General features: G+C 43.4%; 1 protein-coding gene across 1 annotated transcript in view; it reads right to left on the reverse strand.

Moving 5' to 3' along the window:
* Positions 1-9835, reverse strand: part of FBXW7 (F-box and WD repeat domain containing 7) — a 177041-nt gene extending 167206 nt beyond the window's left edge. The window contains exon 1 of the mRNA XM_054633742.2: positions 9196-9835. The gene's annotated coding sequence lies outside the window, so the exon portion shown is untranslated. The remainder of the gene's footprint in view (positions 1-9195) is intronic.
* Positions 9836-22270: the final 12435 nt, after the last annotated feature.

A 22270-nucleotide genomic window follows, 5' to 3' on the forward strand; every position in this document is an offset into this window, starting at 1 on the left:
GTCAGGCAAGAGTAGCACTCATGTTGGTTCACAAACAGCTGGATTTCAGAAGTAGACAGCACATCCACAAAAGCAAAGAAGGGACAGGAGGAAAAAGATCAGCCCTTTTGGTTATAGTACTTGCTCCACACTGGTTTCAGCAGATCATCAAACCACAGCCATGAGGTTTCAGGGCACAGTTAAGCTGATCTAATGGCCAGGCAGTGCCCAAAGGATTCACTGCCAGCTGTGCATCCCCCGTGCCAGCTCTAACGCACATTCCGTGTCACACTGAGCCAACTCTATTTGCTTTTTAGTTCCCTTCTCATTTAAATTCAGGGAACTGAAATTATAGAAAACCAATAGCACAAAATTAATTTGCATAATCTTAACAATAAATTAGATTAAACCAATAGCTAGTGCAGGAAGAGGTATGGGTAGGAGAAGCTGTTGGGAGCCATTCCTTACAGTAGCAACTAAGCAAGTCAAATACAATATGAAATGACAACCCCATTAAGGACAAGTGAATATAACATTTCAACCTTTGTGATGTTTGAAATTATTTTATGAAGGACGGGTGAAATGTTTAATGATGAGTTTCTCCTTTTTAATCTTTGCTAGGTCGTGCCTAACCTACGCAATCAATTTTGTTCCCACCACTCTGCAGTGTAAACAAACAATAGGAATGAGAAGGACCAAAACGTTAACATTTCTTTTGTGCCACTAAACAAGCTTTTGTTTCTCCAGTCATTCCCAGCACCCCTTTGAAAGGTTCCCACAGCCCGTGTAAACAACCACAAGCTGAGCGGGATGACTGTACATACCTCCTACATAGGCAGGCAGCAACCCCAGCATGCAGCTCCCCTCACTAGACAGCCACACACCCACCCCATGACAGGGGACACCACCCACCTCTACTCTTCAAACAAAACTCCTGCCTGGGCTCCTGAGTCACACCGAGTGTTATCTAGTGCTCCCACCAGGCCAAATGTCAGTAATGGCAGAGCTGAAGTTCGACCCTCAATTATTCCACTATCAGCCCACTACTTTGCTGTAGCATATCAGGAATTACTTGACTTCAAAATAGCCAAGCCTAACAGTGTTCAAAGCACAATTAACAATAGATTCACCATGGCAATAAGCTATAAAGCTGGGAATACAATACACAACCTGAAATCACAGAATCAGAGAAAGGTTTGGGTTGGAAGGGATCTTAAAGGTCATGTAATTCCAACCCTTTTGCCATGGGCAGGGACACCTTCCCCTATACCAGGTTTTTCAAAGCCCCATTCAGCCTGACCTCGAAGATGAGATGAAAATACAGGATGTCCTGGAAACAAACTAAATGTAACTGTGCATGTCAAGGTTGTTTTGCTACAGCAAGCCATGTCTAAGAAATGCTCTAGCTATAGTGCATTCAGCTATGTTAAACTTTCAAATTTAGGTTAAACATCTGGATAACCTAAGGAAGAAGCCATTATGGAGATAATCAAGGTTATTAACAGAAACACTTCTGTTACTTCTGTACTATAACATTGCAAAATGTAAAGTTCAGCCACCTGTGTATTAGAGCCCACCTACGATACTATTAGTAGGACTTCTTTCACACATATAATCACTCCCCTCTAGACACATAATGACAAAATATTGTTAGCATTACTACCATATTACTCAGGGGCTACCAAAGCCTGCATGCTACCTTTGACACGTTTCATGAACATCAAGTGGCTGTTCAGGGCGTTGTATCACACAGTTGGTAGAGTGGAGCAAGTGCAGGACAGCACAAACTCCAGCAAGCTGGGAGTCAAGCAGTGACCAAGTCTAGTTCTTACCCAGACCACCAACAACACAGTCAGAATCCACCTGCTGCCACAGATAACTAACACACCATGAAAGCAGAGGGATATAACTGCCCCCTTCCAGCAGAGGCTTGTCATAAGGGTCATCTCTGCCCCATCTTGGCTACACAGACAAGTTTAAATATGGGCCAGGTGGGAAAAGCATTGCAGGTTTGATCATTGTCTCCCTCCCTTGCAGCAAATAGCAAGTTAGGAGAAAAGCAATCCCCAAACACAGTGCCCCATACAAATTCTTTATTTCAAACTCATTCTTGCTGAAAGATCAAACAGGGACTGCTATTTAGGTATGTGGAGAAAGAAACATTTCCCAGGCAAAAAAAAAAAAAAAAAAAATAAAACCACTGAAAACCACAGCAACTCTGCCTTAGCATGCTTTAAAGGATGCTGAAGATTAGCCCTCAAGATCCATAAAAACTGTCACTACCATACTCTGTAGTAAAGAAAAAAAGAGTTACCTGTCATTGCAGTGATCCACCCACTCAGAGAAATGCCACAGATCTGCAGACACACTCATCAGCTCTGGCAACAGCAGATGAAACTGCCACAGCCGAGCTCAGAAACAAACATTTAAAATAATTCAGACAAGGGTATCTCCAGGATCACAGTTTCAGGACCCTTTTCTGTTGTGCTAGAGTATGATTGCATGAATTAAAACAAAATGACAAGATATAAACAGCAGGAGAAGCAGACACTACCAGCAAACTGCAGGTTTACTGGCCCAAGCTCAGGGCCACAACTAACACAGCTGGGAAAAGACATAGACAATGGTGAAGCAAAGGTGAAGACATCCTGTTTTCAACAGAGATTCAGCACTATGCCAAGCTGTGTGGGGTCACACTTGCCACAAAAGATGAGTAACATTTCCTCAGAGAGCTCTGAATCCATAGCTGGTTTTTTTGGTTATTATTTAATGGTTACAGCCTTGAACACTAAAGAAAATATTCTCTAGTATATTCTAAAGCCTTATTAGGCAATGAAGAAGTCATCAAAAGCAAAGTACCCACTAGTGTCAGGTCTAGCAAAGAAATGCTAGATTTTGCAGCTACTGCAATAGCTAGTGAGCAACTTCTCAAGCATGAAGTATGCTACAATGCTGAAAAGGCTTACACTTGCCAGGGAACACACTGAGCAGCTTACCCTCCTAAAAAGGGAACTTGAGGAAAAGCTTGAAACCTTTTCTTCTCCATTGGCTTATGATGCTTTGGGCTTGTTAGTCATTTAGTAAGACAAGTAGCTTGTCCTGAAGTAGCCTGTTCAGTTCTGAATTCCCTGTGACTACTGTCATTCCTGCAGATATATACAGACACACATTCTATTCTATAAAACACATCATATATTTTACATAAAGACAGCAATAACCTTTTGTATGCAATTTTGCAATACAGCAAACTAACTCCCTATAAGAATAGGCAGGTCCTGCATGCTACAGCAGATCTAAATGTAAAGTTTCACCTTTAAGAAAACATGGTAGATTTTATCCTGAAAAGCACGTGCTCCAAAAGTATCCACCAGCATCTGTGAGAACACAGGGCTAATGTGTGCAGTAAGGACATTATGACGGTCAAAGAGGGCAGAGTTTAAGTAGATACTGTCAACAACACACACCCAGGGTTTGCAGCTCCTGTCCTTCTGAAATTCACAGCAGTTGCCACAACCTACACGAAGACAAAGCCACAGCCGAGTAGCTCTGACTCTGCATGACCGAATTAAGGAATCCTTCAATCTATCAAAAGGACCCACCAAAACTTCATGTGCAATCGGGTCTCCACCACCACCCTCAAGTTCTTTGATAAACTCACCAAGGAAAAACACAAGGGAAGTCTCTAGAAACCTGTATCATGTAAAAGTCACCTCCCACATTCCAAGCCATCCAGAGCAACATTTCTTAAGGATGAAGTGCTGAACAGGGAGAACAACAAGCTCTGACATTGGACCAAGAAATTGAGGAACAGGAGAAGGGTACATAGGAACAAGTACAACTATTATCCCAGAATCAGTTCAGATTTTTTATTTTCAAGGAGAGATCCATGTGTAAAGAGGGAGAATTGGCAGGGGAAAGATTTGATTTAATTTATTATTACAACCTAGGATACTGGAGTGGTGAGATTCATTGATTGAGGTTTATGAGGAGTTTAAGGGGAAATTATTGCAACTCTATTGCAACCGTGCTCTAACCTCCCACTCGCCACAGCTCCAGCTCCACAAGGCCAGGTCTCACCACAGCACATGTATGCCTCTCAGCTCCACCTAGGGCAGCCCTCCTGCCTGGTAAGGAGGCAGAGCTTGTGCTAAGAAAGTGTTCAGCAGTATGCCCTGCCCTCTCAAGTGCACTTCATCTCAGCCTGCCCATGCTGAAGAGTTCAGAGACTTCCCAGTGCTGCTTCTCCAGAGCAGCATCAGGCAGGTCACGCCATCCGCACCACTGAAAGGTTTTCAAGCAAAAAAGCATTTCACAACATCCACATTTTGGACAACTCTGAATAGCCAGCCCTTGAACAGGAAGCATTACTTAATTACCTCAGAGCTGTCCCTCTGCTGTAAGCAGCCATCCAGTCTCAGGTCACAAGACAAACTAGACTCACCTAGGCCAGCTTAGCAGGCACTACCCACAAGAGGCTTCTCTGATACAGGAGCTTGGAGACCAAGCAATTTCAAGAAACCCTTTCCTTTCCCCTCCGTATCCAATGACCCCTGCCCACAAAACATCTAAGGTACATCACTATGTTAATCAGTTTCATAACAATGTATTTGGATTACAAAAATCCAAACATCACTCGACCTTTTATGAGAGTATTAAAGGGAAACTGGTTTTCCTTTTTTTCAATATAAGCTGAGGTAAATACCATTGCAAAATGTATCATACTGGTATAACTCTAAATTACAGCCAAAACTGAAAACAGCACATACTTTTTTATTTAGTTGGGGTATTTTCTTTGTTTGTTTTATATCTTAATTAAAACATGCCATGCTTCTCTATTTTATGGCCATATTTGTGTTTGGTTAGAAAACTAGACAAATTCTACTAGTTCCTAGCGCCACAGCCACCACAATCATGTTGAAGGGATTTGGACTGGGAAAAGAAGTTTTGGTGGCACACTTCTGGCACATCAGAAGTGTGCCACCAAAACAGTACACACCAACACTTCATCCTCCAGCACAAAGCAAAGCCAACTGTCTCAGCTCAAGACTCAGGCAAAGCTTACCTGAACTAAGCAAGCTAGTTTTGGACAATATTTCACACACCTCCTCTTACCAACCAGCTGTGGGTGTTGTATCCTCTAGCTGATGGTAACATCTTCAATTGCCCCAGCAAATGAAAATATGCCTGCTGGTAGGTTAGGCATGACATTATAGAAAAAAATGCATTGTTTCAGCCTTGTAAAAATAACTGCAATAGTTTCAGAGAACACTGAGAAAACAAAATAGAGAAAGAGTTCCTGAATTACACAGATCTGTCTATTTAGCAAAAATGAGCAGTCTTGAGGAGATGAACTCATGTTTTTTGCCATAGTGAGCATGAACAAAACTGAATGCAGTAGCTCCTTTTACTCTGACATTCCTTACTTTTGAAGTACTTGACATTACAGATGTAAATCATGTCCACATTACTGGCAAAAAAGCCTAGCAAGGATCTATTAGAAAATACATGACTGCAATGTTTGCACTGATACAGGACAAACACTGGAGTAGCTAACCAGAACCACTGCTGCAAAGACCCAGGTAGGTAGTTTTTATCCTGAAAAATATGACTGTTGCAATGCATAGCATTGCAACAGTTTAATTACTCCCATTCTCTCTTCCTGCCCAAGAAATGTCCCTCCACAAGTGAGCCACAATGCCTCTCACATTCATTACAGCCAAAAAATATCTTGCATATGCAAAATTCTCAAAGAAGAAAAGCACGTGTGTAGTTTAATGTTTAAGTAAGAACCTAATCAAGCTATTATATTTATTTATTGATTTTGGCTGAACAGAGAAGGTAGCCAAAAATTGATTACTTTATTATTTCACCAATAATCTTTACAAAGTGAAAGACAGAGAACCACCTTTCATTTTCTGCTAAATACAAAACTGTGACAGCTGAGGAATGGACAGGGATTTAATATTCTTCGTCTCTCCTAACATAGGAATAAGAAGGCACCCAATACACCTGACAACACGTTTATTCACGACCAGTCACTTCAAAACAAGGACTTGTCCATTCCTCCCTCAAAGCCACCAAACACATTCACCAGAGAGGAAGCCACCAAGGGCTGCCAAACTCACAGAAGTGACACAGCCCTAAAGTACACACTGATAGCAGCCACAAGGGTGCTCTGGGACCGGGACCTGTAAGCATCCAGTGCTGCCTTCAGCCTTTTGCAGACCTGCTCTGGGCTAAACTGTCCTTGCCTGATTTAGCCAGAAGAGCCTGTGTGATGACCAGCGGCTGTACCACCACAAAGATCAAGAAGTTTGTTGACAGTAAGTCAGTTTCCATGCTTACGTGGGTCTAGGTCTTCATGAGACAATTACCTAAAATCTTTGTAGCCTTTGCTACAGAGACTACAACTACTACTCTTGTAGTCTTTGCTACAAGAGACTATCTTAATGTCCATAGTAGTGATTGCAGTAAATAGATTTTGTCTATCCAGTGAATACTTAGAGCATTTCAGTACTGAACCATCCATCAGTTTCCACAAATTGACTAAAGCACAATACTTTGTTGTGGGAGAGCATTTTCATGAGCAATTGATGCAATGTTTATCGTGTCTTTCTAGAATTACCTGACATACACAGTCCACATATGACACGGCTGAAGCAGCTCTGCAGATAAAGTCTTTATGCTACTTTTATTTCAAGTGTAATGTACACACAGCCTTTGCATGTGCTCTTCACAAAAAGATTCAGAATATTAAACATGTCCATTAAACACCGTCCAAATTTTAAAAACTCTGTTTACTTTAAAGAGACAGAAGATCAGCATTCCTCTCTGTTTAATAACATTGCTGGCCTAAATCATCACACACCATTCCTTTCTTTTACTGGTTCAGAGACAACAAATTCCATTGAAGTAATGAACAAAACTTTTGCAAAGTACCACATGCATACATAAGGAGAAGTAAAGTTAATTTGTCAGCCTAAGTCTAAAGATAAAAATTATTTCTTTCCCTAAGCTAAAAAGTTATTTGTTGTAAAAGCTTTTGTAACAGTTAATACAAATGAAAATCACATACTTTCTAATAAACATTTGTTTCCAAACAGACACCATTGTATTAGTAAATTATTCAGCTTGAACAAAGAACCTACACTGATTAGATAGAAGCTGCAGTAGGAGGAAAAATCTAAACCTTGACAAAAAAAATTTTAAAAATATGAAGTGATATATCTTTTTGAGATATTTATGAACCTGAAACACCAACAAGAATGCATAATTGCCATCAAGATACAGAACCAGACTGTCATTAATAACTGGATGATGATGGAGAAAGGGCAGATTTAAGTTTGGGACCAGGAAGTGCCTTAAAACAAGTGTAATCAACACATGAAAAAAGGACATAGTGTCACTTTGCTCCTGTAGATATTAAATGCAGTACAGAACTGACCATCTCCTCTCCTTCTCTTCACTGTGGCCTGAAGAGAATGCAACTTCCGTTTCTAACCACTGAGTTCAGCGATGAAGAAAAGCTAAAAATGAACCAAATAAAGAGTTCAACTTCTTTACACCCCTTTTCAAAACAGCAGTGATGACAGAAAGCTTAAGATATGGAGATACTTCAAACTAAAGAAAATGAATCTTTTTACCTTCAGCAAACTGGGTCTCAAAATGAAACTGTGAAAGATCAGCTGCCCTGCCTACCTTAAAATTCCTACTGATGTCAAGATTTTTCCCTGAGTTTTCAAAGGCTATCTCCTCAGCGGAATAGACAAATATACAGCTGGGAAACAGGCACTAAGTGCTCTCAAAAGTGTAGCACAAACTGAAGCACAGAGCAAGCATCCATAGCTGGAATGCTGGAATATGGCCTTCTGTTCACACCCATATATTTCAGCAACTGTGTACATTTCTGCTATGTTTTGTTTTCCTCTGCTTTCAATCGCATCTGGTAAAGAAAGCACAGGAGAGCAGGCACCTAGCACCTGGCCCACAGGATGTTCACAAGCTGTACACTCTTCTTTTAATGAAAAGCCCAACAAACCCTACAACCTTCCCCTGCAAAGTCTTTCTAGACTCTTTCCAGGAAGATGTGGAGAGGATTCATGCAGACAGCAGTTTCCACACAAGAGTTACAATTTCTGGATCTCTGTCTGAACACTGTCTCATCAAAAAAACGACATTCAACCTACTCTCTTCATTTTTTAGTACATCCTCCTCATATGTAACAAATTGCTGTATAAATTTTAACACCCAAATAGTACAATTTAACACTAGCAGACACAATTGTTTCTTCCCCGACAAGCTACGGAGGTGTTGTTTTCTTCAGTTAAAAGAAAGTTAAGATACTCTATAAAAAGACTTCAAGTTTTGATACAGTTTTTGCTCAGCGGGAAATTATGCGCGGGGCGGAAATGCTAAAAAGCAAAGCAAAACAGAACCCAAGCAAACACAGTCCCATTCCCAAACGAGACCCTTCTCTCCCCAGTCCCGGAGTAAGGTCTGGAGTAAGAGCAAGAGCACTCTCGTGCCTCGTGAAGCAGCAACTACTCCGATAAACAGGAAGAGCCAACACTACTCCTGGCTTTTAAAACACATTCAAAACACTTTACATGGAAAATAAGCAACTCTTCAATAACGTTTTTCCGCGAAAAGAAGAGCTACATTTTCCACCCAAGTGTTATGTAAATGAGCGAGCAGGAGGGAGCCGCGGGGTCTGTTAAGAGCCACTCAACCTATAGAGAAAAGAAGGAAAACGGGGGAGCGGGGTGGGGGATGTTTGAAACCCTCGGGGCTCACAGCACTGCGGCCGTGCGCTCCGCTCCAACCTTGCACAACTTTCCGCCGCGGCAGTTCCGCTCGGCTACCCGGGCGGGGACGGGACGGAGGGGTCCGAGCCCTCCGCCCGCCCGCCCGCCGCCTTTGTTCGCGGGGGCCGCCGCTCCCGGCACAAAGCGGGCGGCGGAACTCGCGGAGGAGACCTCGGCGCTGCCCGGGGGCCCTGGCGGAGCACCCCCGTTCCCGCCCGGTCTCCGCGGCGGGCGGGAGCGGCGCGTGGACCGCGGGGCAGCAGACCGTGCGCGGCCGGCAACGTGAGCCGCATGGGAAACGGCGGCCGCCGGCGCCGCGCCCCCCGCCTCGGCCCCCGGCCCCCGCCCGCTCCGCCGGCAGCCCCGGGGCACCCAGCCCCTTCCCGAGGCGGCTCCTCCCGCTCGCACTCACTTTTCGGGACGGGCTCCGCTGGGCTCTCCCTCCGCTCGCGGCGCGCGCGCCTTCCCGCCGGCGGGGCGATGAGGGCGGCGAGGCGGAGCCCCCCTCCCCCGGCGGGAGGGGGTCCGCTGCCCCCCCCGCCCCGGGGCTGCCGCCGGGGGCCGGGTGACTTCAAAGGGGCAGGCGGGTCCAGCCCCCCCCCGCCCCGGGCGGGCTGCGGACTGGTGGCCCTCGAAGAATCCCCCCGGCTGCGGCTGTCCCGGCGGCGGATCAGGTGCGCCGCCGCCTCCTCTCACATGGAGCCACCGCCTCGCCGCCCCTCGGCGCCCCCCGGGCCGGTCCCCGCACCGCCGCCGGCCGGGAGGCGAGTGGCTCGGGCCGCGGCCCCCGCCCCGCTCTCCCTCTCATGCACTGCGGGCGCCGCCGGGCCCCAGCTCCAGCGGCGGGGGGGCCGTCAGGGCCCCAGCTGGGCGGCGCGGCGGGGCAGCCGGGCGGCGGGGCTCGGCGCCGCGACCGCTCCGCTCTGCGGCATGTGGGGGGAGCGGCGGCGCGGGGCGCTGGGCGGCGAGGCAGGGCCGGGCCGGGGACGCCGGGCGCGGTGGGGGCAGCGGCGGCAGCAGCGCCCCGGGATCCGCTCGCTTCCTGCGGCGCCGGGAGGGGGCGGGGAGGGCGGGCGGGAGAGGGAGCGAGCGCGGCGGCGGCGCGGGCGGATGACAGCGGTAACCCGGCAACGGGGCCCGCCCCGCCCCGGTGCTGGCGCGGAGCGATGATGCCGAGGGCGGGCGAGGCGGAGCCGCGCAGGTCCCGCCGCGGCCGCGCGGTTCAGCCCGGGACAAGGGGGCGGCCCCGCGGCCGGCCCGCCCTTTCCCGCCATGGGAACGGCCGATGCCGGGGCCATCCCGGTGCGCGCCGCTCCGTGCCCGGCCGCCGCTCGGTTTGTCCGGGAGTAGGCGGTGGGAAGTGCTGGTCACCCTTGGTGCTTCCAGAAACTGAGGCTCACCTGTCCCTAGCAGCACTTTCTCAGTCGGGCTCCGGGTGCCGCGAACCCAGTAACGGGAATGATGGTTACCCCATCCCTGCTCTCCTAAGGTTAAACCGAGAGTTATTTACAAGAGCCTATAACAGAATCACAGGATCAATTCGATTGGAAAAAGACCTCTTGAGTTCATGGAGTCCAACCTATGACGGAACACTGCCATGGTCAACTAGACCTAGCACTGAGTGCCACATCCAATCATTCCCGAAACACCTCCAGGGACCCCACCACCTCCCTGCACATTCCTTTTCCAAACTGCCCTTTCTGTGAAGAAATTCCTCCTGGTGTCCAAACTAAACGTCCCCTGGTGCAGCTTAAGACTGTCCTCTTGTGTTGCTGGTTGTCTGGGAGAAGAGACAGACCTTCATCAGGCTACGCTCTCCTTTCAGGCAGTTGTAGAGTGATATGGTCACCCCAAGCTTTCTTTTCTCCAAGCTAAACAACCCCAGCTCCCTCAGCCACTCATCCTGGGACTTGTGCTCCAGTTTAGTGCAGAGTTGTGGCCATCACATGAGAGTTCTCCTAGGCCTCCTTTGGTTTGTGATGCTGATACACAGCACTATTCAACAGACAACAAGGTAAAAAATGAATACTTAATTGTCAGTCATTAAGCGTGTGGGATGGCTGAACGAAGCACTCAGCCTGGCCACTGAGAAGAGCTTAGGCCTCAGGAAAAAGGAAAAAAAAGCAGTATTTGACTGTTGCCATCATAAAGCATATACAACAAGAGCAAAATTAAGGTTACTTGTGTACCTTAGGTCTGGCATTTATCTTTCTTTTCAAAAGATCATGGTGGATCTTTGCCATGTCAGAGTATGCCCAGGCAGATGTCTGCTCTGCCCAGACCTCACACAAGCATTGGGACATGGGATGTCTGACTGCACTAAAAGCCTTCCAATTCCCCACTAGCTTTTTCCTGTCTGCTATTCAGTGGTTAATCTGTCTCTTATTCTCCATCATCTTCTACTTGGTGTTTCTTTACCCTTTCCTGTTAAGTTGTTTACCTGATTTTTCTTTTCCCATGTATTAAAAACAGGTGTTTGAGCTTACCTGAGTCTCCAAACCTCCACTGTGTCCCCATTGGAACAATGCAGCAGAGAAGCACTCTCACTCTTGAGAGCTGCAGGCACATCCCTTCCTCACCAGCTGAACTTCCACACATCCATTCCTGCCTAGCTTATGCTTATTGTAAGAAATTGGCAAAGGGTGCTTTTGCAGACAGAAGCCTCCTTCATTCCTTCACTACTCAGGCCTGCTGCCCCACAGAACATCACTCACCTTTTCCACAGAATGACAAAGCAGCCCCGCAATAAGTATGTAGGTAAATACATAATCGGGCAATTGAGCTTTTTATTCCTGGAGCAGGCAGGAATTAAATCTGCATGAATAATATTTTCATTTTGGCAAGGTCTGTTCCCCACAAGTTTCAGAAATATGTGCATTTTTTGCCCCTTACAAAAGAAATAGCAGTGCTAAAACTTTTGTATCTGCAGTATGGATCTGTGCTCCTTGAGCTAAGAGAACACAGGTTTCTCTCCTCAGACCCTATCCATATCAAGGGGTTATGGTTCCTATTTCTTGGATCTATTGCTTATTCCACTGGCTTTCTACTAATTGTGGTGTTCTCTCTCTACCAGTTGGATAATAAATTCACACATGGGTCAGACATAGCTGAGACACTAATACTGAGTACACATTACTTGGGAGTGAAGGAAAAAGTTGGCTATCTAATCAGTGTAGATCACTGACAATGGCAGATGCATCACTCAAGAAACAGAAAATCACTACTCTGCCAGCACTGATGATGGTGTTCAGACTGGCTGAGGATTTAATGAAAATGTTACGATTATTTTATTAGTCACAGATTAAACTGGTTCAGTGTGTAGTCTTTAATGGAAATGTGGTCATGACTGACTATACTTCAAACAGCAGGGATAAAAATAGGAATTGTGCTACAGATCAATGCATTGGCAGAACTAATCACACTGTCATATGCCAGACTTGAATGCCACCACACAGACAGTTTCAATAAAACTGATTTTAAAAATAACACACAGAACAATTTTAAGTGGATCTGTATTGTTTTCAACATACAATCCAGTGAGAATGCAAAAACCTTGCCAGAGGTTATTACTGTGCACAAAATCATGACGGAGGAAGAGAAACACTGGGGCTTTTAAGCACTCTGCCTAGAGGCTGAAGGGATACTTGCTGTCTGTCTGCATGTATTTTCTTCCTGTGGTGTTTTTAATCTTGATGGGCTACCACCCATACCAGAGGTTGGTATTAAACTTAATGGCAAGACTGCAATCTATCAACAGCCTTGGTAACTGAAAAGATTCCATGCTAAAAGGCGTAGAAAATTAGATGATGATTTGAAAATGAGCATTAGCCAGGAGAGAGAGGGCACATGCATGAGTAACAAATCAGCTATAGAATTGTTATTACAGAGGAAAGCTGACCCTGTATAATACCACGTCGTCTTTAAAATGCCATAAATAATAAGGTGAAATAACCAAATGAAAGGAGCACATTCAAATACTAAACCACCATTTAAAAAATCTGCCTAATTTGCCCATGTTTCTGGTTTTATCAGGCACCTATGACAAATTTTGTAAGCTGGTTTTATCAGGTATCTATGATAAATTTTATAAGCTGTTTGCAGATAAAGGGAAGAATAAAGGATTTCTTTGTGTGGGAAAACACGGACCCAAATTATGGTAATGCTGTAGGAGATCTTCTGTACAAGGTTTAGTCCATTTTGACTGATCCAATTTAAATTTAAATCCTTATTTTTTAGAAACTGTTTACAGGTAGACATATCCTAATGACTGGCAGTGCTGTGCATCCCACTGCCTGCAGGAATGAGAATGGAAACTGAGCTCTGTCTTGGGCAGATGCTTCAGCTTCTGTAACCTGCCCATATCTGAGGCTGCATGTGTCAGGGTTTGGGATGGGAGATGCAGGCATCCCATGTAATAGGATCACCAGTGATGCACACATGTGCAGGTCCTGGACTGGGGAGGGTTTCTGAGGCAGAGTGGGTGCCTGAGAAACAGACCCTTTAGCAGGACTCCTCTGAGGAGGGAGTTGCACCAGACACATAGTCCTGGCTTGCAGCACAGTGCTTATCCATATTTTGGTTTCCCCCTGCCAAGCACAGAGCAGAGGAGTGGGGAAGCTGTGCTGTCGTGCTGCTGGTGTAGGAGGAGGCAGGCAATGGAGCAGGGGACACCGGATCAGCAGCTCTCGTAATCACAGCTTGTTCTGCTGGGTGAGAAAAAAATCTCAGGAGCAGACAAAAGGTAGCAAAAGGGGAAAGATAAGCAAACCACAAGGGAGTAGAGCCACACTTTTTGTTATTAGTGAAATACAGATTGATTCATCTGGCTCAAACTTCACCCTTTGAGCTGCAGTGCTTAGGCTACACATGGGCTGTCAAAACCTTACTTAAAACTAAATCTACCAATTCAGACTCCTACTGCTGCTTCCTAAATGGTATGAAACATCCTTTCTCTCTGCTTCATGTAAGGATATGACAGACTTGAGGTAAAGAAGCAGAGAGCTCCTCTTTTTGATAGGCAATCTTCTGCTCAAAGACACGGTTAGTTCTACCTTTAATTCCCTACAAATGAAACTGCTGTCCTGGCTGACCTTGGGAAGGTCATTTTAAACAGCCTGCATGATGAAACTGAGACCATCTCCTTCCCAGCAGACAGACATTTGATTTGTCTCTCTTTTCTTGCTGTTCTTCTCAAGAATGGTTTAGAGTCACTGCTAAGACATAATTCACATTTCTCCCATGGCATTACTGAGTACTGTAAAGTTGTGTGTAAGCACATTGCACCAGACTTAGACAATAAAATCGTGGTTGTAGACAGAACCTATTGCATTCAAACAAAATAGAGAGGATACAACAGAAGTAATAACAAGAAAACAAGAATTAAAATCATCTTTCATCTTAGGATGTAGGGAACAGGTCATCATGGACCTACTGAGCTCAAGTGGATTATAATGTAAATATTCTCTTCAATAAAATGAACAGATAAAGAAAAAAAGAGCTATACAAGATCTCATTTTCAAGAGGTGTAAAGGTCTAATACTTCCCAGTTGCAGATAAAAAGCCTGGAAAAGAGACAAAATTTCCAAGATAGATAAGGTAAATTTTCATGGATGCAGCCAAAGAAATGGACCCTATTTCCCAAGCCTCATCCCCACTTGGGAGACAAAGGGAGTAAATTTACTGTAACAAACATTGATGAAAGTTTAGTCAGACATAACTACAGCAGTCCTGGATCTAACTGCAAGTAAAGATAAAGGACAATGCTGTGACAGCATCAGCTCAGAGAGCTGATAGCACTGATGATCTCATCAACAGGAAATTTCAATCTCAAACCCTAAATCTTTTGCTATGACATTTACATAAAAGTTTCATAGCAATAATGCCATATCAGACAGGATTTGTGAATTCTTACCCCGACTCAGGAAAATGGCCTTATTTTTGATACTTACAGGGGTGATACAATTCAAGACCTTTGGGCTTTTTCTTCTCTTATTCTATTGTGCTGTTTCTTCTCATTCTGTTATAGGTAATGTAATGGTTTTAGTAGAAGTAACATATAAAAGAAGAGAAACAGTACAATCAGTGAGAAGACTGGCAAAAGACCATCTGTACAAATGTACTAGTTTCAATGACAGAGTTAATTATCTTTGTATGGCTGCCTGTAGCTTAAAGCACATATAACTAGAGTTAAAACAGCTCTGGCCTAAGTGTATCACATACTGATAGATTAATTTGCTTTTAATGCAAGAGTGCTGCTGATTTGTTTTTTTCCACTGAATACAAAATTTTACTTTTAAAGGATATGGCTTTAAGCAAAATCATGGGGTTTGGTGAAGTGTTTGGAACTGAACCCCAGTTTGATCTGACCTGTGCAACACTGCAGGCTCAGGTCTCCAATCTTAGAAATCTTACAGGCAGGTATTTCAGTCCATTGCTAACACCCATGATAACACACTCAAGTGAACCAATTTCTGAATGTTCTCCAAATCCATACCAAAACACAAAGTTTGTCAGGTCCACCAAGGCTGTGACTACACCAGGACTAAGCCATCACAAGAACTAGAATTAATTGTACCCTGGTGAAATCAGGGCAGACCTAGCAAGGGTAGTGCAGATCAGTGTATTGGCAAAACTATATTGGGCAGCTTGCCTGAAAGCTTGCTGCTCACAAGCTTTGTCAGTCGCTTGCTGCTATTGGACTTGAAATTCATTCTAATAAAAAGAGAGCTCAGATATCTAAGAGCGGCTAATTGTCTCATAAAGGCAACACAGGGAAAAAATTCACACAGGAAAGCATGTAGCCTGTGCCTCTGGCAAGTACTAGTTTACAAAACATCAGCCTATTTATAGTATTTGTCTAAGTGTGTGCTTGAAGTTGAAAGTGTTAGCAACTTTCTTTTATAATCTATATTTAGCCATGGTAGCCTGACTGTCATGGTAAGCAAAGAAGGTTTGGTGGGAGCAAATCCTAATAAGGTATTCCCCGGTATTGAAAATAACTGAGTCACAGCTGCAATATTTAAACTATTTATAATTCCATTAAACAACAGTACATAGAAAACCGCTGTGGAAACCTGGTGGTAACATCACTATTTTCTGCTATGGATTGGTCTTGGTGCTGAATATTCCCACACCATCACCATAGCAGAGCACTTTTTTTTTTTCCCAGAAGTTTCATTAAATTCCTGTTCATGTCTTCAGAGGTAGTTCTAGAGAATTTAAGAATTATTTCTTGACATAAATCTGAATACCTATATTTCACATTTATTTCAAATATTATTTAGCACTGTCCTGCTCTGTAGTATAATTTTTTGTTCAGCCATCTTCCTTTGGCCATCAACAACTCCCCCCTCTCCACCAATGGCTGGAGTTTATAAAACAATTATTCAGGAAAACAGTTTCTGCAAAAAGGTTTACACAAATATATAGAAAAGACAGTCTTAGGGATAAAAAGACATTGGACTCGTGTTCAGCTAAATTGGAGAATACTTACTAGCTGTAACAGGTGACACAAAATTCTCATCAATTAAAGTTTTGGGAGCCATTTGTACTTTTGATTGTAATTATGTGTCTGTAAAATTGGACCCTGATGTTTTAGCCCGCTGCCACCTGGTCCCCCAAACTAATAACATCAGTGTAAGGGGGTTAAAGGGACTATCCCAAAGTCTACCTGAGACAGACAGATCTCTATTTTATTAGGCATTAGTACTGCCCTGGAGTTGCAACAGTATCTCATCAAATTCTAGGCTTTGAGTCTTTTCTGATATTACATTTCACAACCAAAAATACTGGCAAATTTATATAGGTCTAGAACTTTATTTGCAGTACTTTTCATGCTTTCCAGATAGTAACTTGTTTCCTGTGTTGTTTTCTTTTCCTTGTGAGTTCATTCTTGTTTCTCCCATATCCAAGCAAATCAAACTCTCCCACGACTGCAGAAAATACAGTCAGTTTCTGTAGTGATGTTGCTTCTGAACAAACTGACTTTGACTACTTATATTTCAGTAATGATATTTTAATTACACATATACATACAGAAAGGGAGGAAAAGTTTAAGAGCAACTTTCAAAGTATTTGGCTAGTATTACTAGAAAAATCACGGTATAGCTGTTACACCAAATTGTGCAATAGAATCTGAAAAATGATACAAATTTGGCAGGTCATATGAATAAGGAAAAATCTTCCTCCCTTCATGGTGTGTTCCAAAATAATAGTTTTGGTTAGCGAGTCATGCTGCTACCCTTTTTTATTTGCCTTCATCTGGGGCCCTAAGGTAAATAGAAAGACAGAAAGGTTTAACATTTTGTACTAGCTCAGTGCTCTTTGGGATATTTTTTCAACAAATTTGCAACAATTTAACAGAAAGTGATTCGATTTTGTGATGAAGAGTGGCTTCCGAATGGCAGAGTTAAAGCCCAGTGCTGCACTGTCTGGCTTCCTCTTTTACCAGAAAAATGCTTTTTCTCATCAGGTAAAACCATATCACATTAAATCAAACAGCAACCAAATGCATCAGGAAATAGAAACATTAAGCATGTAGAGAATGCTAAACTTTGAAAGTATCTGCATCCAAGAGCCCAACTTCACAGAGGAATTCCCAAACTTTCTTTTTGAAGGCACAACCAACAGACATTACCTAAGGAACCAAGCAGACTGCTGGGGTTTGTTCTCCACAGCATAGCTTTGCTGTGGGCAGGCGACACAAAATTTTCCAGAAGAGAGTAGTTTAGGGAGCTCAATAGGCTCCTGGTTCAAGGGAGAGGAAAAAAATGATACCATGAATTTGTGTTGAATACTGTATTTTTCCCCTGAAAAAGGAAAGCCTGAAGAGAGAAGGTGTTACAGCCCTGACAATTGCTGTGATGATTGATCCCTTCAGATTATTATGTTCCATCTATCTCACATATACAAGTTAGCATTGCAATATAAAGCCTCCTTCCAAAATGGAAAAACTAGACATCTCCAAATATCAGTGGGAAAGAGAGTTTTGAAATACAAATGAACAAACAAAAGAGAGAGAGAAAAGACAAAAACCACACTTTTGATTCCCTAGTGCTTTGCAAGAGTTATTCTGAAGGTCATCAGCACTTTCAGAGGTGATGATTCTGTGAGGGCTATATTATGCAAGGCAACATGCTTTAAAAATGTTAATTAAAGAAACCAGACTGAAAGCAATTTCTTATAAGAAGTAAAAAGTAGCCTCAGGTGCCTGAGAAGGAAAGCCGAAGGCAAATCCAGGATGTTCAGAGGCAGTCCAAGTAAGTCTCCAAAAATGTAAAGGATTCTTATATAGTTGGACACTCTTACTGACCCTGTTATTATAAATGCCATTTTTTTTTATTTTTGAAATGTGTTTATGGGAATCAAACTATTAGTCTGAGTACCCTTAAATATGGATCTCATTAGCAAGGTGTTACCACAGCCCTCTTGACTAGTAGCTGGTATTCCTTTGGGTAATATTAACAGCTGCAATCAGAGACTGTTAACTATTACCCAGATTAAATAGCTTGTCATTCAGATTTATGTAATCTGAGGAGAGGAAATAAGGATGAATTCCCTTCTAGCATTCACAGGTCAAATATTTATTGTTGCTTGGCAAGTGTAATGGGCTTGAACCACGTCATAAGCTTGAACAAAGGGAAGATAACATAATATCTCTTCTGTAGCTCTGCTTGGTTCAGGTTCTTCACTGTTTCTATTAAGGAAAGCAATGAACCTACACATGTTATTTTGCAGAATTGCCCTTTAGCAGAAGCACTACTAGAAAACAACAAAATTCCTCAGCCAGAACATCTTCTCAATTGTCATTTTCACTGATGCTCAGAAGGCTACTGCCATACAATAAAACTTCTAAATCAGCAAAGAACTTCAAGACCCTTGTTATTTGTAGGAAAAAAGGCCTGGAGTTATAATACTCAATCAGTTGCATGACTATTAATAGTGCTGAGTGCCTTAACCTAGACAGTTCTCAAACTTTGCAAGTGCTACTTGGCATTGTGCTCATCAGGCCTGCTGGGAGCATGCCTCAGTGACACAGAACTGAAAACACTTGCTACAGCTCAAGAAAAGCTCCTGCTGGTTTCTGACACTGCTTACAGTGCCTCTGTGCACACTTTAGCAGTAGAATTTGCAGGGGAGAGGAGAAGGAGAAAATACAAGGCTGTGGAGGAAAAGCAGCACACTGAGGCTCAGCAGACAGCATCACTGCTTTCCTGTGGGAGGCCAGGCTGCATCAGGAGCTTTTCCTTCAGCCTTTCATTTGGTGTGTTAATGATGCTGTACACAAAGCATGATGATCCCTGCTGCTAGGCAGGCATGGCTTTCTGGATTCCTGTTAATGCTGATACTAGTAAAAAACCCATCATTTCACTCTCTGATCAGCTAGGCTAGCCAATCTGGAAAGGCAAAATTAGTTTCAGGGGTTTGGCTTTCCACTCAAGAATAGAGGAATAGCAAAAAAATGCTTTGAAATCTCAGACTCTGTTAGAGACCTCTTTATAAAAAGTCCTGTCTATATTAGTTTTGCCCCCTGACTTGGCAGCAGAAACACAGGCTGGGCTTTCCCCCATGCAATTGCAGAGGACAGAGCACTGAGTGTCATGCTGCAGTTTTGGAGTGTGCCAACCCTGGGGGCCCCTCTCACCTCCTGCTGCACAGCCCTGTCCCCACCCTCACTACAATAGCAGCTTTTTGTACAGCCTCAATAAAATCCAGATCAGAAATAACCCTTTCTTAGGAGGTTTATTTTGGAGCCCAGTCAGCTACCTGCTCCTTTTTTTTCTCTGCTGTGGTGATGCTGGGGGCTGGTGCACTGAACCCACCTGAAAAAAGTGACCAAGGAAGCAGGAATTTGCCAAACCCAGCCTATAGCTGAACCTAGCCTGGGGCAGGTTGTGTTTAATTCCCAAAGGCTTCATTTGATTCTTTAAATGCTTGTTAAAGCAAAGATAACACAGAGTTTCCTGAGATGTTGGCAGAATTCACATTGACCTTACTGGAGCTAGGACTTTACCCATTTAAATAAAAAGACAATCCCATATGTCATGCAGTGTCATCATCAACTTACCCATCCCACGGCTGCCACAAAGCCTTCCAAGCTGGATATATCCTGATCTTCTAGTGCAGAAGCTGCAAGACCATACATTTCTTAATGTTTACTTTCCCACAAGAAGGAAAATGTGAAACTCCTATTGGTCACTTGGATTTTCAGCACTTGATATTCGGGGCTGAGTCTCTGACTGAAGCAGGGGAAAGCTTGTGCCCTGAAATTCAAATCTGTTCCATGTCCTTTGGATCTGAGATTTAGTTTCATCTCTGCTTTTCTTTCAGTGTTCATATTCCCTACACTGTTTTTGGTTATACCTCCAGGAAAGTCACTGAATATCTTCTGATAAATGCTGAATTACATACTTAAATCTGTGTTTGTGGTTATTTCAGAGATCTGTAGCTGTAGTTCCTAAAAGCTCAACTGCATCAACAGAATTGAAGGTGCAGCTCTGATCCCTGAAGGTATTTACCAAGTCAGAGGGAGAGATTTATAACTTTGACTTCAATGGTGCTACACTGATTTACGTCAGCCAAGGAGCCTCTGTGTGCTCTTAAGAGTTATCTGCTTGACAACTTGTCCATCTTCTCATGTGACTCAGCTGTTTTCTGTTCTTGGGCTCTAATCTTCTGCACATTAGTGGGTGTCATGGTAACTAAGGAGCAAGCACACATATCAGGCTAGCAAAAAAACCCCAGAACTGCTGAAGGTTAAAAAGTAAGTGGAAGAAATATTTCAGTTATGTAAAAAAAGAAAATAAACCTCCCTCCATCCCCAAACATGAAAGACTCTTCAAACTGAACTTTGTGTGTTTTTCTGGTAAAGTAACCCAGTGGCAATAAATGAATAGCACAGCTGGAACATCTAACATCAATGTGATGGTTCAGCTAGGCATGTTGGCAAGCAGTAGGCTATGGGTTCAAATTTGGGCAGTTCTTTTGCCCACATAGGAAGGAGGCTGAAGACAGCAAACTCTGGAAATGTTTAGGTTCTGTTTTGACAGGTGTCTGTGGCCAGAGAAGTAGAGATGAAACTTGTCTTTGCACAGCTAGGAGGTGGATAAAATCTTTTTACACAGGAATGTAGAAAGTGCAGGGGGAACTTGCTGTCGTGTGAGTTTGAGAAGGAGCTCTAGGGTGGGATGTGCTGCAGTATGACCCACCAGAGGGCTGAGGTGGAGGTTGATGATGGGTGCCTCAGCAAAGAGGCTCATTGTGAGCTTTAGTGCAGTGTGATATGTGCTGAGGGATCACAAGTCCCAAAAACACTCATTCCAAAAAAAGCCCTGGCTCTCAGTTAAGTACTCTTAATTTACTGACTTCTAGATAGTCTAAAGATGAGTGGAAGTCAAGGAATGAGCCTGGCCTATAACTCCCAGATCTTTCATTTTCACCTCTGGCCATACCCATGTCTTTGAAAAACAGAGTTTTTCCAAGTGCAGAGAAGACCCTGAACAGGAGGCATCTTCATGACCGCAGGATCTTAGGGATGTTACAAACTCTTCGAACCATACCTCAGCAAACAAATGTCTCTACTTTAGCCAGCAGCTGATGGTAGTTCAGAGTTCCTAGATCATGAAGGGAAAGTGAGGTTACTTCAGAAGAAGTCTTACAATAACAAATACATCCCGATCATAGGTTACTTATTCTTTTTAATTTAAAATGTTTCTTATTTCTGCTTTGCATTTGTCTAGCTCCAGCTCTCATCCGTTAAATATTTCAATATTGACTATAGATTCAGCATATAATGCTCTATGGTGACAATCTCCTAGTGTTGAGACACATAAAATGCTACAATTTCAACTGTAATGTGTCACATGACAAGGGAATATCTGAAAAATAGAATTTTTTTTTAATATATAAACATTCTTACCAAGGCACATTTGTATTTGGAGAATTGCAGGCTTTGTTTAAGGCATCTGTCTGGAAATATCTTTTAATGGCATCCAATCAAGGCACTCTAGAGCTCTAGGCACATTCAATGCTGAAAGAACATTTACAGGGGTGAGGAGACTGAAGAGCTTCTTGCAGGTGCTGTAATCAGAAGCCCTTTTCTCTCTCTGTGTTAGTCACTTTCAGACTGAACAATTTGAAATCACTGTGTTGTTCTGGGTTTTTTTCACAATAAAATTAGCAAGTGTTCTGCTTACTTTCTATCAGTCACTAGAAACTACATGCCTATATATAAAGGAAGCTATCATAATGTGTAGATGTCATCTAATTTTGGTGCCTTTTTATGGAATAAGAATTTATTGAGACAGCAGTTGAATTCTTTGGCTCTTGCTTTTCCCCTCCCTCTTCTTCTGGGCTGTTACACCAGGGTATTTCTTGCACGCTGCCTCTTGGATGTGAACTCAGCCAGCCCTGTCTTCCCACCTATCCCCATCCCAGCATTTCCCTTGGGTTAGCTGCCAACTGCTTTCAACAGTACAGGTGGACACCTT

Source organism: Agelaius phoeniceus, chromosome 4 (assembly GCF_051311805.1).
Source record: "Agelaius phoeniceus isolate bAgePho1 chromosome 4, bAgePho1.hap1, whole genome shotgun sequence".
Classification (NCBI taxonomy): domain Eukaryota; kingdom Metazoa; phylum Chordata; class Aves; order Passeriformes; family Icteridae; genus Agelaius; species Agelaius phoeniceus.